The sequence below is a fragment of the Bos grunniens genome, chromosome 2 (assembly GCF_055505025.1).
Source record: "Bos grunniens cultivar Pamir isolate PY7600 chromosome 2, Bosgru_T2T1.0, whole genome shotgun sequence".
Taxonomy (NCBI): Eukaryota; Metazoa; Chordata; class Mammalia; order Artiodactyla; family Bovidae; genus Bos; species Bos grunniens.
The window spans coordinates 61,167,503-61,187,307 of NC_141166.1; positions in this window are offsets into that span (position 1 = coordinate 61,167,503).

Sequence of the window (19,805 nt, forward strand, 5' to 3'; positions counted from 1 at the left end):
AAACAGGAGAACTCTCAGTGGCAATCAAAAAATAATGTTTTACATGTTATTATCCACTAATCAAACTAAGCACTGAAGAATAGATTTTAAAATGGATGTTGTAGGGGAGTGATGTCAACACAATGGCACACTAGAAAACCCCAAGCTCTTGTTATAGTACACAAGCATCAAAGGAACAAACAGATGTCATCTGAATCATTTTGTTAGAAGTCTGGAATATAGTCAGAGGTTTTCAATATACACGCAAATGCTCAATCAAAAGAAAAACATCAGTCTCCAAAACAGAAAGTTTTATGGCACTTTTAATCACCATTGCCCTGTTATCCCCCTGGGCTTCAGTGAAGCAGCTTGACTCTGATTGCTCTTCTGTAACAAAAAATAGAACAAACCTGATTACTTCTTTGGCTCTAGCTTTTGTGCTCTGTTTTCAATTATTAGTTTTGAGGGCTCAACAACTTTGCAAAATAATGTTGTCTATAGCCTGAAAAATGCATGATATCCCATTCACAAGGCTCTGCCTCCCACTTTTCCATTCATAAAGAGATAAAAATTTGCAGAATATAGAGTAAGTTTTGTCTTCTTGGAGATTTATAGAAACAGCACAACCAGACCTTCTTGCACAGCTAGCTGCAAGAACAAAGGACTATGGCATTACCTTAGGAATCTGGCCAGCACCAAGAAGTTTACAACAATCAGCACATCTCTTTCCTTCAGTATAAAAGAAGCCTGAATTCTAAGTTTCAGTCACATGGATCTTTGGGACATTAGTCCATCATCTTCTTGGTTTGCTGGCTTTCCAAGTAAAGTCACTATTCCTTGCTCCAATATCTCATCTCTCAATTTATTGTCCTGTCATGCAGCAAGAAGTTCAAGCTCGGACTCAGTAACACATCCCTCAACCCAAGAGAGCAGAACAGATCTTATTTGGAAATTATCATGCAAATCTTTTCTCATTTTACTGGTAAATATCTAAAAAACTGAAGTGAGGTAATCATTCCCTTTTGTACAACTCAGAAAATATAAAAGAAATATGGTCATTCTCTCTCTTTTTTTCATTTTATAATAGTTTTTGTTTGTTTTTCCTTTAGTCAACTTCTGGGACTAAGGAAATCTCTTTACATACACTAGCTAAATATGAGCCAAAGGAACAGAGACTTCAGTTGGCATACTTGACAAGCAAGCCTTTGCACACACACACACACACACACACACACACAAATTCAGAAGTCTCAAAATAAAAGGATCATCACTACAGCCTTTGATAATATGAACACTGAAAACCATTAAACCCATAAAAAGGAAATCCAATTTCCATAGTTAGCATATTGTCACAATTAAATGCTCAATTTTAAATAAAATGTATAAAATAAATAAATAAGAATACATAGTTAAGACAAAGGAGCAAAATATGTTGACAGAAATGATCTTTGAGGAATTCTAGACAGTTGACTGATTTTTAATCATTTGTACCAAGTGTTCTAAAATAGCTAAGAAAAATTGAAAACCAAAAAAACTAAAGGAAATTATATATATATATATATAGCTATAACAGAGATAGGAATTACATTAGAAATAACCTAAAAACTTCTAGAACTGAAAAATAAAATGTGAAAGTGAAAGTTGCTTAGTCGTGTCTGGCTCTTTGCAACCCCATGGAACTGTAGCCCATAAGGTTCCTATGTCCATGAAATTTTCCAGGCACAAATACTGGAGTGGGTATCCATTCCTTTCTCCAGGGCATTTTCCCAACCCAGGAAGAAAAAGTACAAAACCTGAGATGAAAATTACAATAACTGAAACTAAATATTAGCTAATTTAGTTAGTTGAAATTAAATACCAGCTAATATTTAAATCTTAGCAGAAAATTTAAGAAGGCAGAAGAAACAGAGAACTTGAAGCTATAAAAATAAATATTCATGAGTCTGAGATGCAAAAAGACAAAATACTGAAGAAACCTGAACAGATTGTAAGGGACTTATGGGATACCAACCGTATATGTACTATGCAATTTCCAGGAGAAGAGAGAGATAAAGAGACAGAAAGATTACTGGAAGAAATATAGCTGAAAATCCCCAAAATTTGAGAGAAAATTTAAAGTTACTAATTCAATAGCTCAGTGGGGGATAAATTCAGAGATCCACATTGAGATATCTTATAACCAAACAGCCAAAATCCAAAGGCACAGAGAAAATCTTGAAAGGTACTAGAAATCACCTGCTGGTACTGGTAAGTCGCTTCAGTCGTGTCCGACTCTGTGCAACCCCATAGATGGCAGCCCACCAGGCTCCCCCATCCCTGGGATTCTGCAGGCAAGAACACTGGAGTGGGTTGCCATTTCCTTCTGCAATGCATGAAAGTGAAAAGTGAAAGTGAAGTCGCAGTCGTGTCCGACTCTTCGAGACCCCATACTAGATAACCCAAAAAAGTGATCATCAATAATATCAGCAGATGTTTCATATGTAACTTCAGGGCCCAGAAGGCAGTGTGATGATATGCTTAAAATGCCAAAATAAAAATATAGGTCAACCAAGAATTCTATATCTGCTAAAAATGTCCTTTAAAAATGAGGGAGAAATCAAGATATTTCTATATAAACAAATCCTGAGAAAGTTTTTCACTATTTGATGTGACCCGTAAGAAACACACATGCACAAACAAATTCCTTGAGGTTGAAATGAAAGAACACTAGAAAACAACTCCAATTTATATGAACATAGAAAGTTCTGTGGTAAAGGCAAATACAAGGGCAAATATAAAAGCTAGTATTATTAAAATTTTAATTTTAAACTTCATTTTAAATTTTCTACAAGTTATATGTTGTATAAAAGCTTTATAACATACAGAAAACAAATAGCAAGGTGGCAGAAGTAAATCTTTCCTTATTAGTAACTGAATTCAAAATATAAATTGATTAAAGTCTCCAATCATAAGGTAGAGATGGGTGAGGAGACAAAATACAGGATCCACTACCTGTATTGTAGGTAGATATATTACCTACAAATGATTCACTTTAATTCTAAAGATACAAGTAGGTTAAAACTGTAAGAATGAGAAAATGTATTTTGTGCAAATAGTAATCAAACAGCATAGAGGTAGCTACACTAATAGACACTTCAGACAGTAAGGTAAAAACTGTTGTGAGAGAAAAATAATCATATTATATGTTGATGAAAAAGGTAACCAAGAGGCTGTGGCAATTAAATATAAACCAAACATCAAAGCCCCCAAATATATGAAGCAAATGTTGCTAGAATTGAAGGGAGAAATACATATTTATAATAATATTAATAGTTGAAGCCTTAAATACTCTAACTTCAACAATGATAAAATATTTACACAGAATATCAGTAAGTAAATACAGGACTTAAACAACCCTATAAACTAATTGGACCTGAAAAACACATACAGAAAACTCTAGTTTACAAGCATCTTTTTCACATGCACACTGTACATTCTAAAAGTTAGACCATATGTTTAGCCACAAAACAAGTTGCAAGAAAGTTAGAAAGAAGATTTGAATTATGAAAAGTATCTTTTCTAATCACATTGAGACAAATCTATAAAAAAAACAGAATGAAAATTGAAAATACACAGGTAAGTGAAAATTAAACAACACATTCAAATAACCAATGAATCAAAGAACAAAACATAAAGAAAATTAAGAAATGCCTTGAGATAAATTAAAAGAAAAACATAGCATATCAAAATTTATGCTATGGTGAAATAACTAAGAGAGAAAGTTATAGATGGAAATACATGAATTAATAAATAAAAGAGATATCAGAACAACAATCTAATTTTATATCTAGAAAAAGAATAGCAAACTAAACCTAAACTTTTCAGAAGGAATGATAATAATAATAATAATAATAATAATAAGGATTATAGCAGAGATAAATAAATTATACAATAAAAAAACATTAGAGTAAACCAATAAAATCAAAAGTTGGTTTTTGGAAATATGTTACCCAGGAAAAAAAGAGATAAAAAGTTCCAATTACTAAATCAGAAATTAACATGAAAATGTTTTGACAGAATTTACAGAAATAAAAAGATTATAAAAGAATACAATGAATAATTGTAAAATTGTATAATAATATAATTGTATATATAGTTATATTAATTATTTATTATAATTATATAATTATATTAATATATACAATTGTATATATAATTGTATTATATACATACAATTGTATTGTATATATACAATTAAATTTATTTATTAGAATTATATACAAATATATTAATATATACAATTAATTAATTATTATATAATAATTATAATTAATTAATTATACTATAATATTATAATTGTGTATATAATAATTATAATTATTATAATTGTATAATAATTGTATAATTGTATAATAATTGAATAACCAAATGACATGGACAAATTTCTAAAAACTTTCAACATTACAAGACTAAGTTACAGTAAGTAAAAACCTGAATAGACTTATAACTAATAAGTAAACTGAATTAACACCACCCTTATGGCAGAAAGTGAAGAGGAACTAAAAAGCCTCTTGATGAAAGTGAAAGAGGAGAGTGAAAAAGTTGGCTTAAGGTCAACATTCTGAAAACGAAGATCATGGCATCTGGTCCCATCACTTCATGACAAATTGATGGGGAAACAATGGAAACAGTTGGGCTCCAAAATCACAGCGGATGGTGATTGCAGCCATGAAATTAAAAGACGCTTACTCCTTGGAAGGAAAGTTATGACCAACCTAGATAGCATATTAAAAAGCAGAGACATTATTTTGCCAACAAAGGTCCGTCTAGTCAAGGCTATGGTTTTTCCAGTAGTCATGTATGGATATGAGAGTTAGACTGTGAATAAAGCTGAGTGCCGAAGAATTGATGCTTTTTTTTTTAAATTTTATTTTATTTTTAAACTTTGCAATATTGTATTGGTTTTGCCAAATATTGAAATGAACCCACCACAGGTATACATGTGTTCCCCATCCTGAACCCTCCTCCCTCCTCCCTCACCATACCATCCTTCTGGGTCGTCCCATTGCACCAGCCCTAAGCATCCATATCGTGCATCGAACCTGGACTGGCAACTCATTTCATACATGATATTATACATGTTTCAATGCCATTCTCCCAAATTATCCCACCCTCTCCCTCTCCCACAGAGTCCAAAAGATGCTTTTGAACTGTGGTGTTGGAGAAGACTCTTGAGAGTCCCTTGGACTGCATGGAGATCCAACCAGTCCATTCTAAAGGAGATCAGTCCCGGGTGTTCTTTGGAAGGAATGATGCTGAAGCTGAAACTCCAGTACTTTGGCCACCTCATGTGAAGAGTTTACTCGTTGGAAAAGACTCTGACGCTGGGAGGGATTGGGGGCAGGAGGAGAAGGGGATGACAGAGAATGAGATGGCTGGATGGCATCACCGACTCAATGGACGTGAGTTTGAGTGAACTCTGGGAGTTGGTGATGGACAGGGAGGCCTGGCGTGCTGCAATTCATGGGGTCACAAAGAGTCGGACACGACTGAGTGACTGATCTGAACTGAACTGAAATTGAATTAACAATTAATTCTTCTTAACAAAAGAGCAGCCCTGGAGCAGGCGCTTCACTAATGAAGTTACCAAACTTTTAAAACGAACTAAATAAGGAAATACTCCTTAACTTATTCATTACAGTCCACGTAACCCTGATAGCCAGCTTAGACAAATATGCTAAAAGAAGCTATAGGCCTAGACTCCTTAATAGTGTTAATACAAAATTCTTAACAAGAAATACCCACAAACAAAATTCATCAGTGTCGTAGGGTTATAAACCCTAAGCAAGAGAGATTTATTCCCAGATTGTAGGAAAATGTCAACATACAGAAGTTGGTTGATATAATATGTCAAATTGATAGAATGAAAGGGAAAAAAATCATATCAATAGAGAAAGAAAAATCATTTAACATAATTCAGCATCCTTTCATGATAAAATTACTAAATGAAATAGAACTAAAAAGAATATTCCTCAACATGTTAAAGCTCATATATGAAAATCCCACAGCTAGCCTCATAATTGTGAAAGATGAAAGCTTTTTCTATGGTCATGAGAAAGAAATGGCTACTTTTCCTATTTCTATTCTACCCTGTACTGGAAGCACTAGCCAGAGCAATTAAGCAAGAAGAATAAATAAAAATCACCTAATTGGGAAAGGAAATGGTAAAATTATTCCTTTTCACTGATGACATAATCTTACACGCAGAAAATCCTAAAAGATTCCACACCTAGATAAAAAAAAAAAAAAAACAACCCTATTATAGCTAAGTGCATTCAGAAAATTTGCAGGATATAAAATAACACAAAATTAAATTAATCTGAAGTGCACACATTAACAATGAGCATACCAAAAAAGAAATTAAGGACAAATCAACTTACAATAGAATAATAATAAATAAAATACTTAGAAATAAACTTAACCAAGTAGGTAAAAGACTTGCACACTGAAAACTACAAAATCTTACTGAAAGAAATTAAAGAAGACATAAATAAATGGTCAAAATCCCATGTTCCTGGATTGGAAGATGTAATATCATTAAGATGGCAGTACTAGTCAAGACTATCAATTGGGTCAATGCAATCCCTATCAAAATTCTAAAGGCATTTATAGCAGATGTTTACAGGAGGATTAAAATATTTCCCTTTGTTCTACCTCAAAAACTATTCTCCTAATAGACAATATTTATGTAAAGTAGAAACAATAAAATAATTTTAATGTTTCTTTCATTTGATATATATCCTGTTTTGGAAGCTGTCATTAACAAACAGGCAAACCTAAAGTATTAATAATTTCGCAAAAGACTTCTGTCCAATCAGAACTATATGCATAAGTCACTCACTCTGATAGTCTTTCTGAGGAGGCTACATAATGTGTTATGTAATTACTAGTTACTTAACACATTAATTAATTAGTAATTACTAATAAAAAATACTAATAACTCAGTAAGAAGCAAGCAGCTGGGTCAAAGAGGAAATAACGCTTGGCTGTGGATGTGTCTAGTGGTGAAAGTAAAGTTCAGGGCTGTAAAGAACAATAGTGCCTAGAGATCTGTAGTGTTAGGTCAATGGACTCAAGGTAAATTGGATGTGGTCATGCAGGACTTGGCGAGATTGAACATCAACATCTTAGGAATTAGTGAACTGAAATGGACAGGATGGGAAAATTTAATTCTGATGACTATTGTGTCTACTAACTTAGGAAAGAATCCCTTCAAAGAAATGGAGGAGCCCTTAGAGTCAACAAAAGATTCTGAAATGTGGTACTTGTGTGCAATCTCAAAAATGACAGAATGGATTTGTTTCATTTCCAAGGCAAATCATTCAACATCACAGTGTTGAGGAAGTTTGTAATGTCCTCCATTCTGTCTCACCACAGCAAAAATTTAAAACGGCAGAACACTGTTACAGCTTGCTTACAGCTCAGTTTTATTTGGCAAGGAAAGGATAGTACACCCTGGAGGTGTGAGGGTGGCCGACCCCAAAGCAGAGGCCTCAATCCATCCTGGCTTCCACCTTTTATACATTTGTCTCCCCCTCTGAGCACGCCGCATGTGGGAGGGCTGTTTGTTTTACCTGAGGTTCTCACTCCAGCCCTCAGATTTTCTTTTGTTCCATTTTAGCGGGCTTTTCCCTTTCTTTGTCTTTTAGCCGCTGCTATTTCGGACTCCGTTTTCCTATTCTAACTACCTAACAACAATAAGCCAAGCCTATGCCCCAACCACTGATGCTAAAGAAGCTGAAGTTGACTGACTGTGTGAAGACTTACAACACCTTCTAGAACTAAAACCAAAAAAAGATATGTTTTTAATTAAAGACAATTGAAATGCAATAGTAGGAAGTCAAAAGATTCTGGGAATAACAAGCAAGTTTGATCTTGGAGTACAAAATGAAGCAGAGCAAAGGCTAACACAGTTTTGTCATTAGAACATGCTACAAACACCTTTTTTTTTTTTAACAACTCAAGAAACATTTGTATATGGACATCACCAGATGATCATTACCCAAATCAGACTGATTATGTTCTTTGCAGCCAAAGATGGAGAAGTTCTATACAGTCAGTAAAACAAGACCTGAAGCTGACTGGCTCAGATCATAAACTCCTTATTGCAAAATTCAGCTTAAATTGAAGAAAGTAGGGAAAACCACTGGACCATTTAGGTATAACCTAAATCAAATCTCTTATGATTATATAGTGGAGGTGATGAATAGATTTAAGGGATTAGACCTAGTAGACACAGTGCCTGAAGAACTATAGACAGAGGTTTGTAACAATGTACAGGAGGCAGTGACTAGAACCAGCCTCCAGAAAAGACATGAAAGAAGGCAAAGTAGTTATCTGAAGAGGCTTTACATAGCTGTAAAAAGAGAAATGAAAAAGGGAAAGATATACCCAACTGAATGCACAGTTTCAGAGAATAGCAAAGAGAGGCAAGACAGACTTCTTAAACAAACAATGCAAAGAAATAGAGGGAAAAAATAGAATGTAAAAGACTAGAAATAACTTCAAGAAAATTGGAGATATCAAGTGAACATTTCATGCAAGGATGGGCACAGTAAAGGACAGAAATGGTAAGGACTTAACAGAAGAAGAAGAAACTGAGAAGCAGTGGGAAGTATACACAGAAGAACCAATCAAGAAAGGTCTTAATGACCTGGATAACCATGATGCCGTGGTCACTCATCTAGAGTGGATAGCCTGAAGTGTGAAGTTAAGTAAGCCTTAGGAAGATTATTACAAACAAAGTTATTGCATGTGTAAGATTATTGCCTTTTCTCATGTCTTCTGAGAGTTACATGAAGTCAGAATTTTGGTCTGTGGTGACAAGCTATGCAATGCATTCAAATAAGATTCATTTTTTAAATTCATTTCTTTAATATACTTCTGGTTCTGGCTTTAGCAGTTTCACTTCCTTTGCCTTTCAGTAAGAAAATGCCTTTGCTGTGCTGGTATGCCTGTCTAGTTGGAAATGTCTCACTTTACACTCTGTCTTGGTCTCTGCTTCATGCTCTGACAAGAAATCAGTGGGTTTGACCATTTTGAAATATTTGGCTTGAAAATCATACTCTATATGATTTCAAGTTCCATTTCTCAGCTACTTCAACACTGAATTTTGAATTAGTGATAAAAATCAGATAGGATTGTTAAACATGTAAAGTATATTGTGTTGAGAAAGTTTTACTGACACTTACCTTCTTTTTACACCATTCATCTTTTTCCTATTGTTTTTCTTTTTTCTTTTATGCCTTTTTATTTTTATTTTTTTTAATTTTATTTTATTTTTAAACTGAGATGTCTAGTTGATGACCATTGAATCTCCTTAATTGAAGATATTGAATGTTATCCCTGGGTATTTCTAGAGGAAAAATAAAATACAGCCACTACTCATATGTGATGACATTAAGCATAAATGCCATTAGATTATTCTGGAATAATTTTATCAGATTTGCATTCTGCTATTAAAAGCTATTATGATTGTGCATTGTACAATCTTCAGGATATAACTCATTTTCAATGGCTGAGACCAGCCAAATCTTTAAAAGATCCTAATCTAGATTTGAGACTAGATATTAAATGGTTAAGTACAAATGGATGATTTTAAAAAAACTATCTAATTTTCAGAAATTCTCTCTCTAGGAAGAATTAGAATTTACAAGAAGCAGCCTTCTAATGCTTGTGAGACACGAGAATTATTTTGTATCTAGGCTTCATTTTAATTCACACGAGTGTTCAAGTCATTTTAACAATGGAGGGCATGTATTATTTCAGCAATATGTATTTCGATTTAACTAGGTCTGTTCAAATCATTGGAGAAGGAAATGGCACCCCACTCCAGTGCTCTTGCCTGGAGAATCCCATGGACGGAGGAGCCTGGTAGGCTGCAGACCATGGGGTCGCTAGAGTCAGACATGACTGAGCGACTTCACTTTCACTTTTCACTTTCATGCATTGGAGAAGGAAATGGCAACCCACTCCAGTGTTCTTGCCTGGAGAATCCCAGGGACTGGGGAGCCTGGTGGGCTGCCGTCTGTGGGGTCGCACAGAGTTGGACACGACTGAAGCGACTTAGCAGCAGCAGCAGCAGCAGTTCAAATCGTAAAAGTAATGGAATTCCTATGGGGTGTGTGTGTGTACATACAAGCACAAAACAAACTTGATAAAGCTCTCTAGCATAATCCATTTGTCATTATTATTACATACATCATTGCCCAAACTGTAGTGGTTTGAAACAACAGCGATTATTATTTTACTGTTTCTATAGATCAGAATCCAGTGTGGCTCAGCTGTGACTCTCTGCCTCAGGGGCCCTCAAAGGTTACAGTCAAGATTCAAAGGGGACTATGGTCTCATCTCAAGGTTTGGCAGTGAAAGGATCTGCTTTCAAGCTTACTCCTGTCATGTGGTTACTGACAGGATGTAGTTTCTTGTGAGCTGCTGCACTGAGGGTCTTATTTATTTGTCTGTAGACCAAATGCTACCTTCAGATCCTTGCCACATGGGCCTCTCCTTGTAGCAGCTAATTTCATTAGAGCTAGTAAGCTAGGAGCCGGAGAGAGGCAGAGAGTTAAGAAAAAATTTAGTCTTTTATAAACCACTTTGAAAAGTGACATTCTATCACGTTTTTCTTACTTTATTGCCCACAGAAGCAAGTCACTGGGTCTGGCCCACATTCAAGGGGAGGAGGTTGCACAAAGGTGTGGCGATCAGGAGGCAAGCATGCAGGTGTCATCAAGAGTTACGTCCGATGCTGTCAACTATAAGCAATATTTTTTTTCAAATAGACATAGTGAAAAATGTGTTAGATTTGAAAATCTAATCATCTGAGAGATATTCAGTATTTATTATTCTTTAAAAACTTTTTTGTTTTAACCAGACTGCTGATATGTATTAGGAACACGAAGATAAGTAAAACCTATGGTTCTTATCTTCAAGAAATCCATGGCTTAGATGAAGAAGAGATTTAGTCATAGATCATCATAATATCACAGCAAAAGTGCTAGGACAGAAATAGTCACCAGAGACAAAAAAGACATCGTTCTAACTAATTTGCAGTGTGTTAGAGTGTGTGAAGCCTTCAGAGATTTGGAACACTTTGTAAAAGAAAAGTAGAGAAATAGAATTCATTTTCTGACTCCTCCTACCAAAATATCTATATCCATATTGAGGAAAAGAGAGAGAAATGGGCAAAGTCATGAGTGTGAAAACACCAAGGTGGGTACAGAGAAATCCAACTGGGAAACAACTATAAACTTTATAAAGTTGCTGAAGAATCAAATATACAGCTGCAGTTGAAAGTGAGTGATGAGGTAACCAAGAGCCAGAGAATGGATATGTGTGTGTGTGTGTGTGTGTGTGCATGTTTTGTGAAGTGGTTGAGGATGGCCCATTTGTAATGCCAACTAACAGTTGAGACCACATCTTTTACATGATGGTGAATCACAGAAAGAGTTTAACCAGGAAAAATATCAGGATGGTTTAACTAGTATGATCAGATTTGCATTTTGGCAAATAATTTTATATACAAAGTACTTTCAAAACCTGCCGAGTTGTGCAACAGTCTGTTATGATTTTGGTCTTTTTCCTTTCTTTTTTTCTCCCTTTATAAATACAAGCATAAATGTTTTCCTTTATAAATATAAATAAATGAAAATAATTTAATAATCCATTAACTTCCTTTCATAAACTGTCTTGTTCTCCTCCCTTTCCTTGTGTGCCACATCTTTGAGTTTGACTTTGAATCCACCTGAGATAACCTAGGGCTCTTCTTTGAAGAGGAAGAGTTTCATGAAAATTAAAGGATTATGAATTCAAAACCTGCTCTGCTTCATACTACCTGTGTGACCTTAGCATTAGATTTCTCATTCATGCAATAATGACAAATAATGTCCACTTTACAGTGCTATGAAAATTGAATAAGTCATGCAAATACCTATAAATATCTTCAGTTCCTTGAAAACAGCATTAATCTCTCTTATTCATCTTTTAAGCTCTGTGTTCCAAATGCTTCTCTGTTTTCCTGGCCTACAAACTGCCCTTTTAATGAACATAGGGAATATGTTTGAAATCCATGAAAATTTACATATATATTTTTATGAATATTTGTTAAAAATTTTTATATGCATTTACTTCTTAATTATAAATTCCTAAAGAGCTTCTTTTATTTATAAATCCTTATATGCTTACTCCTTGAAAGGTCACTCACAGCTATCTCACATAAAATAAACTTGCCCCTTTCACCTTTTTACACCCATAAATATATAAATAGAAAGAGAGAAAGTAGACTATTGAACAGATCATAAGTAAATAATCACATATTTAGACAGGTAGATAGTTCATCTAAAATACATACATATTTAAAGTGGTTGCTATGTGCCAAGCATTAAGACAATTAACAAGTGGATATAAATATATCTCCTAGTTTGTAACTGTCTTTTATTATCTAGGGATCAGATGGATATTGACTAGTCGTATCAGATGACAGCAGCTAATATTTAGTCCTAACATGGAATTTACACTTTAACAACGATATAATGCCTAAACTCAAGGATTACATCTTGAGTACTAAGAGAAGTATTCTCTATATAATTTTCACAGCACGCCAAGGTGGGTATTATCGTCTTTTATGACTTGTGAAATTCTAACTTGAAGAAGGGGAAAGGTCAACTCTTCCATTATGACTTTGTACAAACAGAGCAGGAAAGAGTTCTTTGCCGGAGGCACCATTTTGTCTTCTTACTAACTTTAAACCAGGTACCCCCATGCTCCACTCATCTCCAGCCCCAGCACATCTTTCATTCTTCTAATCACACAATACCTTGACTAATTTGTGGGTTCTTTCCATAGATTAAAGAAGTAGAAATGAAGAATAAGAAATTAACAGATGACTGGATCTCTTCCCTAGCACCCCCTTCAGCAGTCTCACAAAGGGGCTGTGTGAACAAGATAACATCTAAGGAAAGATCACGAGTATGCATACAGTGGAGTGTGGTGACCATTCTGACCCTTGTTTCAAGGACTAACTGAGATTATTTCCCTCTTTCCCTTTTACGAGGTCAAGAAGAATCTTCAGAGGTGATTCTTTAGGGACACTGAGTTACAATCTCCCCAGTTGCTGGAATTCTGATTAAAGGCAACTCTCTACCAACAAAGAGGTCCAATTCAGTAACATGTTCTCCCATCACAATGAGAAGGCCTGAGCCAGGTGAGTCTGGTGGCAGAGAGGCTCCTATCTCTGCAGGGTTAGACAGGCCCAAAGAGGAGCACATGGATGAAGTGCATCATGCTGCTGACAAGCTGCTGTGTAGCTCTGGCTGAAAGCATGGGCGAGATGGGTTCTGCGTGCTTTGTGTGCTGTGATCCTCCTTACCACCTTGGCTTGGCATTGGAAATCAAGATTATGCATGGTGGTTGTTTGGGTAGATCACAGATAATATGATTTATTTATCTAAGTCAAGATTGTCATTAGAATAAAGCACAGACACAACTGAAGCAAGGCAAAAGAATAAATTAACATGTTGGCAGAATGGTGAAACCTCTAATCCTCTAAAATCTCAGGGAATTTCAGAAACTGACAAAGAAATACAATGGGGAATTTTATCAGAGAAAAAGTCTTCTGTCACAGCCTGTGAGTAATATTTATTGACTTTACATATAATACAAGACCAAGGACAACCTCTGGGTTTATTTGAGGGAGAGAGGGGTTATGGAAGGGAGGTGAGACAAAGCAAAATAATTTTAAGAAATCTAGACTTGGAAAAACCTAGATTTAAATTCTCATTCTCTTGCCTTGTAGTTGTTTGACTTTGGTCTATTTTTTTCCAAGTTGATACTCCTGTTTGTCATTTGCAAATGAGTACAACGATGCCTACTTGCTGGGTTATGAGTATTTAATGACACATGGGATATGTAGAAGGTCCTGCACAGTGTGGGGGCACAGACCACAGGTTCAGTAAGAATTCATCCTCCTTCTCCTCCCCATGTCTCTCTGTGTTCACCACATACGTATCAGCATGAAAACTGACTTTACTAAGAACTGTTCAAATGGTATAGACACTGGACAAGCTCAGTGGTGTCAATAGGTGGAAGTCTCATCAATCTTGTTTGATGATGATGGCATGAGAAAGTTTGTGCTCTTGGAATCTCAGATTTGCATGCAGGTTGCCTTAGTTTTCAGGGAAGTGTGAACCCAAGTGTTTCCAGCTCTTTCAAAGAGAGACAGGAGGATGAGTAGACGTAGCAAGGCTTGCTGTGGTCATTTGTTAAAATGACTTTTTAATGATGGCACAGACTGTTTTGCATATTAGGTACATAGCAGAAATGGAAACCTAAATAAATCACATTCTTGAGCTCTTGGCACAAAACCAATGAAAGAAGTAAAATGACTTAAAAAGTGAGGAAAAGAGATGTAAAATTTACATTTAAATATGCTCACTGATTTTTTTCATTTGCATACCATTAGTTAACTAAAGAACCAAGGTTTCCAAAGGTCAGCAGACACTTTTTTACAAATGCAAAATTCCATTTTTCTAATAATTGCAGTTTTTAAAAATCCCAAATTAGTGATGAATATATGATTGATTAAATGTATTCTAAAATGAAACTTGGTGACTTCCACGAAGTTTGAAGGAGAAAACAAAAGCATTTTACTTCTCTTCGTTATTTTAAAGTGTTATTTTCGACCATTTACTCATATTTCAAAAACAAACAAACAAAAAATACCTTTTGAAAAAGATCTTTTTCAAGATCTACATAATTACTCCCCATTTCCATCACATTAAGGGAAGAGTTCTGACCTGGCCTGCCTTCCTGAACAACCTGATCAACTTAGATTCCAGTTTCATTTTAAGTGAGCTTTCTATGTGTCTCAACCTTATTGCACAGTTAGAGAAACCAGTGTCTCAAAGATGAGACACTGAAGTCATCTTTGTTACTGAATCATATCTAACTGCACACTGATGAAAAAAGTAATATTTGCAAAAGGCTGAAAGGAAAGGAAAGTTGCTTTTAATCAGAATGTGAGCAATCTGGGAAAATGGACTCAGTGTCCCCAAAAAACAACTTCTGAAGATTTCACTCTGCCATAAAAATTTTTAAAGGAAAACAGGGAAGTCATCTTAGTTAATCATTGACATGGAGTGTCAGAGTGGTCACATCCCCCACTGTGTGCAGACTTCTGTGCAGGCTTATCAACTCCTCAAGACCTTCTCAATGTTATCTTTTGCACACAATTTGGTCACACAGTTTTGGGGGAGATTCCTGAAAGGGAAGCTAGGGAAGAGATCTTGTCATCTGTTAATTCAGTCACTTCAGTTCAGTTGCTTAGTTATGTTTGACTCTTTGCGACCCCATGGACTGCAGCAGGCCGGGCTTCCCTGTCCATCACCAACTCTTGGAGCTTGCTTCAAACTCATGTCCATCGAGTCAGTGATACTGTTGTGGAATCCAGAGTCACAAAACACACCTCAGAGGACACTCAAGACAGTGGAATACAGTTTATTACTCCAGCGGGTTCAAGGGGAATCAGTTCCCAACAAAAACCCTGATGTTTCTGGGAGGCCCAGTTTTATACCTCCCACTGCATGACTGGTTACATGGTAGCAACCTCTTCATTGTATATGACTGAGTTTTACAAAAAATAAGTGCTAGGAGAACAAAAAATTAAGATTAAAAGGTGGGGGGAACAATGATTATACATCAATGGGGGGATGTCTCTATGGTTAATCTAACAGGGGCAGCCTGACCTCAACTACAATCTCGGTTTGTCATGGGTAGGGAGGGAAGTCTCCAGGAGACCTGGATTTCATTAGTGAGTTTCCTCACTCTTGGGCAAGGTTCATGCCCACTTCACATCTGTCTTTAAGATGGATGACGGGCTTCAAGATGGAGTCTGTCTTGCTTTTCTCACACTGGCCCCAACAATGGCATCCAACTATCTAATGCTCTGTCATCCCCTTCTCCTCCTGCTTTCAATCTTTCCCAGAGTCAGGGTCTTTTCTAATGAGTCAGTTCTTTGCACCCAATGGCCAAAGTACTGGAGTTTTAGCTTCACCATCAGTCCTTCCAATGAATATTCTGGACAAATTTCCTTTAGGATTGACTTGTTGTATCTCCTTGCAGTCCAAGGGACTCTCAAAATTCTTTCGCAACACTACAGTTCAAAAGCATCAAATCTTCAGTGCTCAGCTTTCTTTATAGTCCAACTCTCACATCCATACATGATAACTAGAAAAACAATAACTTTTACTAGATGGACATTTGTCAACAAAGCAATGTCTCTGCTTTTCAACGTGCTGCCTAGGTTTGCAATAGCTTTTCTAACAAGGAGCAAGTGTCTTTTAATCTCATGACTGCAGTCACCATCTGCAGTGATTTTGGAGCCCAAGAAAATAAAATCTGTCACTGTTTCCATTGTTTCCTCATATATTTGCCATGAACTGAGGGGACTGAATGCCATGATCTTTTTGAATGTTGAGTTTTAAGCCAGTTTTTTCACTCTTCTCTTTCAATTTCATCAAGATGATCTTCAGTTCCTCTTCACTTTCTGTCATAAATGTGGTGTCATCTGTGTGTCTCAGGTTATTGATATTTATCCTGGCAATCTTGATTTAGCTTGTGCTTCATCCAGCCCAGCATTATGCATGATGTAGTCTGCATATAGCTAAATAAGAAGGGTAACAATATACAGCCTTGACATACTCTTTTCCCAATTTGGAACCAGTCTATTGTCCCATGTCCAGTTCTAACTGTTGTTTTTTGACATGCATACAGATTTCTCAAGAGGCAGGTCAGGTATTCCCATCTCTTGAAGAATTTTCCACAGTTCATTGTGATCTACACAAATGCTTTGGCTTAGTCAATAAAGCAGAAGTAGGTGTTTTTCTGGCATTCTCTTGCTTTTTCTATGATCCAGTGGATTTTGGCAACTTGATCTCTGGTTCCTCTGCCTCTCCTAAATCCAGCTTGGATAGCTGGAAGTTCATAGCTCACGAACTGTTGAAGCCTGTCTTGGATAATTTCGAACATTACTTTGCTAGCGTGTGAGATGAGTGCTATTGAGCAATAGTTTGAACATTCTTTGGCATTGCCTTTCTTTGGGATTGGAATGAAAATTGACCTTTTCCAAACAATGCCACTGCTAAATTTTTCAAATTTGCTTGCATATTGAGTGCAGCACTTTCATAGCATCATCTTTTAGGATTTGAAATAGCTCAACTGGAATTCCATCACCTCTACTAGCTTTGTTTGTAGTGATGCTTCCTAAGGCCCACTTAACTTCACATTCCAGGATGTCTGGCTCTAGGTGAGTGAGCACACCATCATGGGTCTTGAAGATCTTTTTTGTATAGTTCTTCTGTGTATTCTTGCCACCTCTTCTTAATATCTTCTTCTTCTGTTACTGCTACTGCTACTTCTAAGTCGCTTCAGTCATGTCCGACTCTGTGCGACCCCATAGACAGCAGCCCACCAGGCTCCCCCATCCCAGGGATTCTCTAGGCAAGAATACTGGAGTGGGTTGCCATTTCCTTCTCTAATGCATGAAAGTGAAAAGTCAAACTGAAGTCGCTCAGTCGTGTCCAACTCTTAGCGACCCCATGGACTGCAGCCTACTAGGCTCCTCCATCCATGGGATTTTCCAGGCATCAATACTGGAGTGGGGTGCCATTGCCTTAGGTCCACACAATTTCTGTCCTTTGTTGTGCCCATCCTTGTGTGAAATGTTCCCTTGGAATTTCTAATTTTCTTGAAGAGATCTCTAGTGTTTTCCATTCTATCATTTTCCTCTATTTCTCTGCTTTCGTCACTGAGTAAGGCTTTCTTATTTCTCCTTGCTATTCTTTGGAACTCTGCATTCAAATGGTTCATCTTTCCTTTTCTCCTTTCACTTCTCTTCTTTTCATAACTGTTTGTAAAGCTTTCTCAGACAATCATTTGGCCTTTTTGCATTTCTTTTTCTCGGGGATGGTCTTGATCACTGCCTCCTGTCATGAATCTCCATCCATAGTTCTTCAGGCACTCTGTCTATCAGATTCCTTTAATCTATTTGTCACTTCCACTGTATAATCATAAGGGACTGGATTTTGGTCATACCTGAATGGTCTAGTGGTTTTCCCTACTTTCTTCAATTTAAGTCTGAATATGGCAATAAGGAGTTCATGATCTGAGCCACAGTCAGCTCCTGGTCTTGATTTTGCTGACTTTTAATTGCTTGGTCTTCATATCTCCTTCTTTAATCTACAGAAGGACTCAACAGATTATTTCAAAAGAATAGAAAAGTGTGCTCCCGCCAGGGATGAGTAGAGTAGGATGCCTGGTTTAAAGTTAGTGAGAAGACAAAGGATCCTCCTGCAGAGATCCCTTTCATGTCAAAACAGCTTATACTTCTTGTTTAGTCTCAGTGATGCTTTACTTTAACTCACAACTTTCTTCTTACACTATTTCAGGGCTTCTCAGATATGAATTCACCTGGAAAGGGAATGGATTGAAATTGATGTTATCCCTTTCCTTGTGAGGTTTTGTTGTAGTTTGTTGTAGTGACCCCAATTCAGATACACAGTCTACATGAAGAAACTCTGGGATCATCAATATAATTCTTCCCTCTGTTGACTTGAAAAAAAATGTGCAAACTAAAAGTTAAAAATCATATTTGCAGCAGACAATATTGAGGACTTAAGCCAGAGATATAGCATCTCAGATCACTCTGAAGGACTACTCTGAAGAGGCAAGGGGGTAGCCAGGATATATAGGAATTTTTACAATAAAAGGTAGGTAATCTGAATATCAAAAGATTAATATTGATTAAAAAAAGAAACAGACATATCAAGTTAAGGAATTTAGTGCTTTTCTATGTATGGGAAGATGTAAGAGTCTGGTTTCATGGAAATCTTTCCTTTGATATGCGCCTCAGCTATATGGTGCCAATATCCTGAGCTTCTCATCCTGGGTCTCTTCTTGGTACACAGCTGGGGTTGGATACAGTGGCTGAGGTCTTGGTAGTGGGCAGCCCATTTATCTGCATCCTGAGCTGTCCCTGGGATTGCCATCCAGGATGGCAGCAGTGGTTGATGAATGCAACATCCTTTGTTTACTCATATGACAGGTGACCATTTTTCCTTGGCATGTCTCACAGGAATCCAGGGAATCTTCTACTTACTGAAGTCAGAGAAATATCAATTATCTTTCCAAAGCTACTTATCATTGCCATGAAAAATAGGGGAGAAGGAGTGAATAAAATTGATCAAATAATCTACCTTTTTAAATCTTTTTCTTCCCCTGTATAATGAAAATATTCATGTATGCATTAAAATGTTTTGGTGATGAATGTTGGGGTGCATGTTTCTTTTTGAATTATACTTTTCCCAATATGTGCCCAGCAATAGGATTGTTGGATCATATGGTAGTTCTATTTTTACTTTTTTAAGGACGTGTGGACATAGGTGGGTGGGGGGATGAGATGGGAGATTAGGATTGACATATATAAACTGCCATGTCTAAAACAGACAGTAAGTAGGAAGCTGTTGTATAGCACAGGGAGTTAAGCTCAGTGCTATATGGTGACCTTGATGAGTGGGCTGAGGGTGGGTTGGGAGGGGGGTCAAAGAGGGAGGGGATATATGTATACAATGATTCACCTCATTGTACAGCAGAAGCTAACACAATATAGTAAAACAACAATACCTCAATAAAAAAAGAAAAAAATGCTTTGAAGAGTACTGACATGTGGCCTTGCAGCCCCAAATCAAAGTCCTTGGTTCACGGTAGATGCACAGTATATTTTGGTTACATTCTCT